The sequence below is a fragment of the Puma concolor genome, unplaced genomic scaffold (genome assembly GCF_028749965.1).
Source record: "Puma concolor isolate L17-30 unplaced genomic scaffold, mPumCon1.1.hap2 unalloc_scaffold_133, whole genome shotgun sequence".
NCBI classification, from domain to species: Eukaryota; Metazoa; Chordata; class Mammalia; order Carnivora; family Felidae; genus Puma; species Puma concolor.
The window spans coordinates 1-9,838 of NW_028240162.1; positions in this window are offsets into that span (position 1 = coordinate 1).

Sequence of the window (9,838 nt, forward strand, 5' to 3'; positions counted from 1 at the left end):
GTTCTGATGTGAAGGTGCCAAGAATTCCATTTGGTTCTTATTCATAGGATTTGTGAACCCCTAAATAGCATGCAAAATGTATACATGTGCCTATTGAACATGTTTTTCTGGAGAGAAGAGCTATAATTTCCATCATCTTCTCAAGGAGGTTTCTGAGCCTTTTACCCCCCAAAATAAAGTTGCTACTTTAGAGGTCAAGGTTTCCCAAGCCCCACATTTTGTTCTTTCTCTTGATAATACACTTTCCAAGATAGAACAGGTGCTGGGTCAAAGTCTTGACCATAATAAGATTAAATTAGATATGAATAGTAACAATACAGCTTTAAAAGCTCTAAATATTAAGTGTATATATATATATATATATATATATATATATATATATATATACTTCTGAATAATCCTTGGACCACATAAGTCACAGTGTAAATTAGAAAAATATTTCCTAGTGACCATCAATTTCTAAATTTTCAGCCCAAGAGGATAAAAAAGATCAAATTAAGTACAAAGCACAGGGAAGGACAGAAATAATAAAAATAAATTCACAGATGAATGCAATAAAAAGACACACAATGGAGAAAACTAATAAATCCAAAAGTTAGTTGTTTGAAAGGATCAATAAAATAGTTAAAACCTCAGATACAATCTTCAAGGCAAAAAGTGGCAAAGCATTAATTACCATCAGGCAAAAGTGTCTACATATCTCAAAATCGTTAAAAAAAAACCATTATATAAGCTAATTTTTTTTGCATTAACCATAAGTTATCTTTTAAAAAGATTAAGAGTAAAAAGCTAATCTTACATCTACCAACATGTTCACCATTTTCTCTGCTCTTTCTGGTTCTTCTAATAGATGAGTTTCCATCCAGTCTCACTTCTTTTCTGCCTGAAAGTTTTCTTTTCTTTTTCTTCTTTTTTTAAATATTCTTTTTCAGTGCACTTTTTCTTTTTCTTTCTTTTTTTAAAAAAAAGATTTTATGTTTAATCTCTACATCCAACCTGGGGTTCGAACTCACAACCCCAAGTTCAAGAGTCACATGCTCCACAGACTGAGCTAGCCAGGTGCCCCTGCCTGAAAATTTTTCTTCACCAATTCCTACGAGGCTAATCTGTTGGCAATATATACTCTCAGTTTCTGTTTATCTGAAAATGTCTTCCTTTCGTCTTCGTTTTTAAAGATATTTTCCCAAGAGGAAGAATTTTGAGTTGACTTTTTCTTTCAAATTTTTAAAGATACTGCTCCGTGTTCTCTGTTTTATTGCTATTTATGACTAGAAATCAGCTGCCATTTGTTTAGCATTGTTTCTGGGTATATATATATACTGTGACTTTTTCCCTAACTGCTTTTAAGAATTTCTCTGTATCTTTGGTTTTCATCAGTTCAATGTAATGTGCTTAGGGCTTGTTTGTTTTGTTGTTTTTATTTGTTTTGTAGTTTTCTTGTTTGGGATTCACTGAGCTGCTTAGATTTGTAGCCTGATGTTTTCCATTACATTTGGAAGACTTTCAGCTAATATTTCTTAAATTCTTCTCCTGCCTCATTCTCTTTCTCCTCTTTTTTGGAGTCCCTAATTATACATCTGTTGGACTTCTTGATGTCTAAGACTGTCCTTTTTTGTTCAATATGTAATTCTTTCTGGTACTCAGGTTGGATAATTTCTACTGATTTGTCTTCAAGTACAGTGACCTTTTCTTCTGCTACTTTGAATTTGTTGTTTAGCTTATCCAGTGACTTTTTCATTTCAGATGCTGTACTTAACACAGTTCTATAATGTTGGTGTTGGTTTTGTATTTAGTTGCCATTTCCTTCCTGAGATTTCCCATCTATTCTTTCATTATTGCTATCTTTCAGTGTAAGCACGTGCCCATATTTTATAATAGCTGTGTTAACTTCTTACTGCTAATTCCAAAAGCTAGACCATCTCAGCACACACTTCTATCGATTGCCTTTTATCTTCAGGGGATATTTTCCTTTTTTTTTCTCATATCTAGTAATTTTTTAAAGTTTCTTTTTAACATTTATTTATTTTTGAGACAGAGAGACAGAGAGAGAGAGATTATGAACAGGGGAGGGGCAGAGAGAAAGGGAGACACAGAATCTGAAGCAGGCTCCAGGCTCTGAGCTGTCAGCACAGAGACTGACATGAGGCTCAAACTCGAGAACCACAAGATCATAACGTGAGCCAAAGTCAGATACTTAACCAACTGAGCCACCCGGGCGCCCCTCCAGCAATTTTTTTCTTTTTATTGATACTGGACACATTGTAGAGTCTGGATTCTGTTTTCTGTCTCTGAAGCTTGTTTCTTTTTCCTCTAGCAGACATGGAGGTAACTGGATAATTAGCTTGAATTCATGGAAGTTTGTCTTATGCTTTGTTAGGGTGGGTCTGTTTCAATTTTGCCTTTCTTTGAGGATGAACTCTTAGTCCTAAGACATCTTTTACTTCTGAGAATGGCCCTTCTGAAATTTGAGTAGAAAACCTGAAGGATTCACCAGGCTTCCTAACTTGGTGGGATTTAAACTCTAAACTCTGTCTCCCCTCCATGGGCAGTGCTGAAACTTGTCTTCAGTTTTTCTGCCTCCCTGTGTTGCTTTCTCCTTGGGGGACCCCTTGTATATTCACAACCTGTGGGGGCCGCTCAGGATTTCAGGGGAATTTCTCTGCATGCTTCGGAACCCGCCTCTGTTGATCTCTTCTTTTCAAGATATTCCCCATAGAAATATAGTTCCTCTGGAAGCCCTCCACTCTTCCTTTGAATGCTCTGCATCACACAGGCTGAGGCTAATCCTCAGGCGCGGGGGTGGGGTGCTGTATTGGCAGAGATCTCACCCAGTGCAATTTCCTACTTTCAAGGGTTAAATATTCTCCATTTTTGGCCTGCTTTTTTAGTCGGTGCCAGTGCCTTCAAATAGTTGTTATATATGTCAACCCCATGATTTGTAATAATCCTATCATATAAACTTTTATATTACATATTTTATTATTTCTGTACATAAGTAGTTGCAAATATGTATACATATACATATGTAGATTTGTATAATATATAGTTATTCTAGTGGTTATAATTGTTCTGTGCAGAAGCACCTGTCTGACACAGCTATTTGGCCGTTACCAAAACTGTAAGTCTCGTCCACCACACATTTTAAGCAGTTAAAATTTAATTTTCCCGATTTGCCTTGGCTCAAGATTGATATTGGGTAATATTTTTCACTTCACTATATAAATTGTGTTTCAGAGTATACGTATTGGCATACATCTTGATGATGAGTTTGTACCAGTCCATAACTTTTGTTCTTTATTGAAACAATTTTAAAATGCATGACTCTACTTGGCTCCATTAGATTTTTTCATTCATTGTAAATAAAGTCAAATATAGACACTTGTGGGGGGAAATATGGCCTTTTAGATGCTTACTGGAGGTTTAGAAAAAATTTAGTTATCATCTTTTACTTTAAGTATAACTTTGCCCTTCACATATATAACATCATAATTTTCAAGAGGACATTTCCCTTCCTAGCTAGGATATTATCAGGTATTTTATTGAGTCATCTTTTCCTCGGGTTTTTTCTTTCCCCACCTTCGAAAATTGGCCTGTCTAAATGCTTATATTGCTTGTCTATATAGCAGCATCAATTTATAGCCTCAGATTACACCAAGAGGGAATGTGTTCAGGCTCTTTATTTAATTTTTGAGACCTCATTTTATCTGATGTACTTGAACTATATTGAGAGTTGCTTCTGATTGAATCTCCCCATCCTTCATCCTAAGTGGGATCTCTTTCGTGCATTGGTTAACATAATCAAGACAAGCCATTGCCCGCTGGTTTTGCACTATAAGGTCTGTAGGTTTCATGCTGCTCCTTCCACTCAGCGTTTTCCAACCGGGATCTGCTGATCTGCCATAGGCCAAGGGCAAACAGCAGCCTTCGTCCTCAGTATCACCTGTCGTCTCCCGAGCTGAATGGCCACACACAGTGGCTCCCTTCACTTTCCTGTGGCTAACTGTCTTCCTGTTCATGATGGTACTCCTACAAGACAGATGTTTGTGAGAAATACTTTATAAAGAACACAGGAATGTTTCCAACAAGCATGTCATGACAACAACCTGCTTTGTGGTTCATATAAACTCGAAAAATCAGATACTGTCACAGCAACAACACACACAATGCCAATATCAGGTTAACACCTATCTAGCGGTTATTTGATAAGCCTTATGTGTGGTGGTTTATTTGGGTCACATGATGTGAGCTGGGGCACAGAGTTCTTCCTTCCAGGCAGGTTCAGGATGAGACACTAGGCCTTCCATGACTTTGCCAGCACTATATCCTGACCTGGGTCCTGAAGTCATTTCTTCCCTGTGACCCACAGGATAGAGAATGTTCCTGTGCACGACATGTTTGTACATGGTGCTTTTCTTTCTGCACTGGCTATCATTCTTAATCCTTTCCTCTTCCTTAAGAACTCCTGTCGTAATCCAATTAACGTCAATTAACTATATACAAAATTATAATATTTGTATCAACTTTCAGTTAGCTATACTAGATCCAGAAAATAAATAATTTTAAATGTTTATCATTATTATTATTTTTTAAGGTTATATATCTTGAGAGAGAGTGAGCGTGAGTGGGGGACGGTCAGAGAGAGGGGGAGAGAGAGAATCCGATGCAGGCTCTGAGCACTGTCAGTGTGGAGCCAGATGTGGGGCTAGATCTCATGAACTGTGAGATCATGACCTGAGCTGAAATCAAGAGTCCACCCCTTAACCGACTGAGCCACTCAGATGCCCCTTGTTTTTTTGTTTTTTTTTTTTAACCTAATAACTTATTTGGGACGAGCTTTCCCACTGCTTTCAGACACTGGTTTATGTATAATGTAACATCCTGGTGCAGTATCACAACACTAAATTATTTTGGGGCTGCCTGGGTGGCTCAGTCTGTAAAGCATCCAACTCTTGATTGTAGCTCAGGTCATGATCTCACAGTTTGTGAGTTCAGGCCCCACATCGGGCTGTGCGCTGACAGCCTGTAGCCTGCTTGGGATTCTCTCTCTCTCTCTCTCTGTCTCTCTCTCAGCCCTTCCCCATTTGCACTCTCTCTCTCTCAAAATAAATAAATAAAATAGACATGTAAGTTATTTTGTTAATTCTTGGCAGTGCAGATTTTTCCAGTAGTCTGTTAGACCTTGAAAGCCCTGTCTTTGTCTTGCAGGATGCAGGCTGGCTGGTGGGAGTGAAGGAATCAGACTGGCTTCAATATAGAGACCTCGCCACCTACAAAGGCCTCTTTCCAGAGAACTTCACCCGGCGCCTGGATTAGGGCCAAAAATATTGTAGAAAGAGCCTATCGGGTTTTTAAACCCGCGGGGAAAACCCAAAACGTTCACTTTTGCTATTACACTCTTAATGATTTACAGGCTGGTGCCAGACAAAGCTTGGAAAGATATATCAATGGAGCATGTGTGCAAGAAAAAAAAAAAAAAAAGATAAAAGAAAAAAAAAAACAAAAAAAAAAACCCACAAAAAATGTGAGAGAAAAAAGTAAATTACAGATAAGGTCCTCACTGGTTCCCACGTTATCGATTAACAGGTTTATTTGTGCTTTGTCCAAGCTGTGGAGACTCTTGTACTTGATCCCCTCCCACCAGTGCTGCAGTAGCTTTCTCCAGACCAGAACCTTAATTTCTCTGCGCCACGTGTATGGTATTGAGCGGCTGTCCTGCAGAAGATGTGATGAGTTATCCCGTAGTTCGAGATTATCTTGTTCCCTTGCACAGGTGTGAGCACGTGCTCGCTCTCTCCCAAGTTTACGGTGTTTAAAAAACTGTTGGCACACGTTTTCAGTGTTCTTTCCCACCACCTCTCTCTCTGTATATGTATAAGGACACACAGGTACACACGCTAGTTCCCATCTCTCCCCGATCTATGTGTATGCCCAGCGCAACGCTACATATACATAGTTGCCTTTTGCTTTCTTTCGTTCCATCCGAGCTCTTTGCCTCTCGAGTGTCATTGATACATGCATTGCCCTGGCTCTGTCTGGCATTTACAGTTGTAGTTTTGCCTCCGGGCAAAACCCGCCATCCCATTGCCAAAACAGTCGACAGTATCTGTGTTTTGTAATGTGCATTTTTTCAGGATGCCATGACGAATAGCATGTCAGAGCTGCTGTCCCTTTGGAGAAAGCCGAGCCTCATTGTCTAGGTGTCCGGCTGCGGTGGCTGGAGGTAAGCTAGCTGGGATGAGCAGCTATGTAGTGTTAACTTTTGCCTTTCTAAGATTGGCTGCCTGATGGGGCATAAAAGTCCACCCCCAAAGAACACTATATATATATTAAAAAAAAAAAGCTCCTATATATTTCCAACTCTTTATATTTATGCGACTCATCTTCCCAGATTGTCCCAAAATAAGATAGGTGATGTATGCTGTATCCACAAATCATGTGTAACGACTATGTTTTCAGTGCTGTGTCATTCCAAATAAACCATTGGTAATCTCCAGCAATTATCCTACTTCCTCCGCAGAGTCCTTTGTTTGGGGAAGCTTGTTTCAGTCGGATGCACTGCTTGAAATAGTGTATTGTTGGAGTTGTTATTTGTGCGGAAATACGCTTGTTCCTCCGGGTTGTGCTCCATAGCCCGCCTCCCTTCCCCAGAGCCCTCCCTCCCAGTCATTGCTGGTCATTCGGTGTCCCTGCTGCCCAGCAATCACTACAGCACAAATAACAGCTTTGTGGACAGAGGCCCCTCGGAGGCACCGGCTGTGACCGTCTGTGTGTCACCGAAAATCTGACGACCTTCATCATCAGCAGTTTCCTTTCACGTCAGCCTCATCTTTCGGTCACCTTTCTTTCTGACATGTTCATGTTCATAGCGACGTACAAAGAGATCACGCGGAATAGAAAAGTCATTTCACCGGGCCATTGTTTATAGAAGAGCGTTCTTAAACAAACGAAAATCCTTCATTTGATTCACTCTTTTCTGCTGGCGTAATCCTGTATGCAATGTTGGCTGGTCTGGAATAGGCATCATCAGACTTCCGAATCTGGTGTGTTTTTCTGATGTGTGGTTTCAGTTCTCCTAGCGCATTCCCTTCACGTTTCTTACTAGGGAAATCGCTGTTACGGAGCCAGGATTTTCCCAGCGGCTGATTTGCAGGGAGGTTGGTTCACCACGAGTGCTACATTAGTGCAAGAAAATAACAGTCCGTGCCCGGTGGCATAGCTGATAACTCACATAAATGGCAGCGACTTAAGATGAATCCTCGAGAACCACTCCTGACTGGAGTACGCAGGACCCGGAACTTTAAGCGGAGACTGGAACTTTAGTTCTTATAATAAAATACACCTAGTGGTCTTGAAACATAATTGCTGCCTCTTCGGGCGCAGTTCCTCTGAGACCCCCCTTGCGCTCGCCACCGCCACTCTTAGTGGCTCCGCAGGTGCACAGCCTGGTGGGGGGACACAGCTTCTCAGACACACACCTGTGTTTCTTCCCACACCTGTAACATTCCTAGATGCATTTAACAAGTCTTTCCAAAATGACAGGTGCTTAATGAGTCCTTTCATCCTGGTTTAGAGCCTTTGAAGAAAATACCAACAGTAAATACAAGTGATTGGATTGTTCCAGAAATCTTCAAGGTCCTCCATTTTCCAAAGCACTGAAAAATGAACAGGAATGGGGAGGGGGGGACGGGCGGGTAGTGAAACAGGGGAAAGTGGTCTTCTACAGAAACGCTTACAGATAGGGAGTGAATTTTCTTTTCCACTGAATGGATTTTCTATGGGACATGTGGTTCCTAGCATGGAGGTTCTTCCCACCTCTGTCAGTCTGACTGCGGTTCTGAGGCCACCAAAGCACCCTCAGAACACCCCCTGGCCCTATGTTGGCGAATTTGCAGCAGTGTTTTACTCCAAATGGCCTTGACCCAGCAAGCCCTACCCACTGTTTGTGCCCACTGTTTGTGTTTTCACATTTCTCTTTCAAACCCGGTGGCACCTGGACCTTTGAATAGTTCCAGAGGCCTTCAGAGAATCACATAGAGCAAGCCTGTGGTCTTTATTAAACAGACACCGAACTGGCATTCCTACCAGTACCTCAAACAGACGCTCATTTAAACATGAGTGATGTTTATAATTGCCAAGCGAGCCCTCTCCCGATTTGCATTTTTAATAGTGTATCAGCGTAGCTGGGCCCTGGGACAGGGACAGCTCTGCGCGCTGTGCTGTCACATTGCCTCTGCTGTGGCCTGCCCCTCCTGCCATGGCTGGGACAGCTTCTGAGGGACCCCGAACACCACCAGTAGCTCGGTCATGGCCTGGGCCGCTGGGAAAGCATGTGCTGGCCCCGAATGCCGAGCTGTCTCTCATCACATGCCAAAGCCTATGATCAGGCTGTTGGAAAACTCCTGGCAAGACCCCACGGTCCATGGTAGTGGCCCAGCAAAGAGTCTCTGGGAGACTGCAAAGCTTGTGGGAGATCAGGGGGTATAAAGAGAACTGAAACTCCGAGCTTGAGGCCACACGAGACAGGTGGCTGAACACCTCAAAGCCTTACCCACAGGCTGCTCTGCCTTGCTGGGACCCCACTGCTCCTTCCAGAAGAGCCCAAGCTGCCTTCCGGTGTTTACCTGGGACCCGGCTGACTGTCTTAACCAACACTATGTGCCAGACCTTGGACATGAGCATCATGCATTCATTCCCCTGCACAGTGGCACAGCCATGGTCTTCCTAGGACTCAGAGAAATGCAGTTGGACATGGGGTGGCTGTGTAGAGAAGACGGTGACCGATACTCTCGCAGCAAACCTAGAGAAAGAACAGCCACGGGGTTCTATTCATCCTTGACCCTGGCCTCAGTCAGACCTGCTTTCTCATTATCCTGCACGCGGAGCCACCTGGGAGGAGCCCTGGCTGCTGGAGGGCAGCACTGCCCAGGGCACACAGCAAGGGTGGATACACTGCTCACAGAAACCGAAAAAAGTGTGCTGGAGTAAGCCTAATAGTCTGGCCACGAAGTTTGCAACTCCTTGGTTATCCTCTTAAGATCGCTTACGGGAGCATCGGCTGACTTGTTCAGCTTGAATGCTAACTGAGACACTACGATTAAATCTGTGCAGATTGAGAGGAAGGCCAGGTACCCTGAGGCTCTTTCAAAGGATATCTAAACCTTCTCTTAGTTTCCTAGAATCCAGCAGATTCCCTGTCCCCTGGGAGCTCAGGTCCGACACTCAGGGGGTCTCATGCTTGTAGGCCCGGTCAGAGTTGTGTGTTTACCTGGCCCAACATCCACTGCGTGGGGCTGCTCTTAGCCCTGGGGAACACGTGTTGATAACACTGGAAAGCCCTGGGAAGCCGGTGCAGGGCCCGAGCTCCTTGTCTGTAAGACATTGCCACCTGGCGGATGCCCCTCTACCCTCCCGCCCCCTGGATAAATACCATTAAACCGTGTCCTATGCTCTGCTCTGCAGAAACCTGCCAGGGACCACCCAGCAATTTCTGTGGCTTTTGATGATGCCACCACGCCTCTCTAAACTCTAAGCCCAAGAAAGGAATTTTCTTGTTTTCTTGCCTGATTGTTCCTTTGTCACCTTCACTAATTTTTCTTCCTGCTGCAGTGGGTGCTGGAGAGGGGTGTCGGCTGGGGCGTCGGGCGGGGTACATTATCCTCGATGGGTGGGTGTGTGTCCCAGCTGTCCAGACAGTGTTTGCTTTGGAGCGTCTTATTGCTGCCAAGTCCGCATGTGCGTTTGTTCATTAAACATTTGTCAAGCTCTTGCCAGGTGTTGGTTACTGCACACGGGGAACCACATTACTGAGACTTTGCATCAGTGAACTTCTTTCAAAATT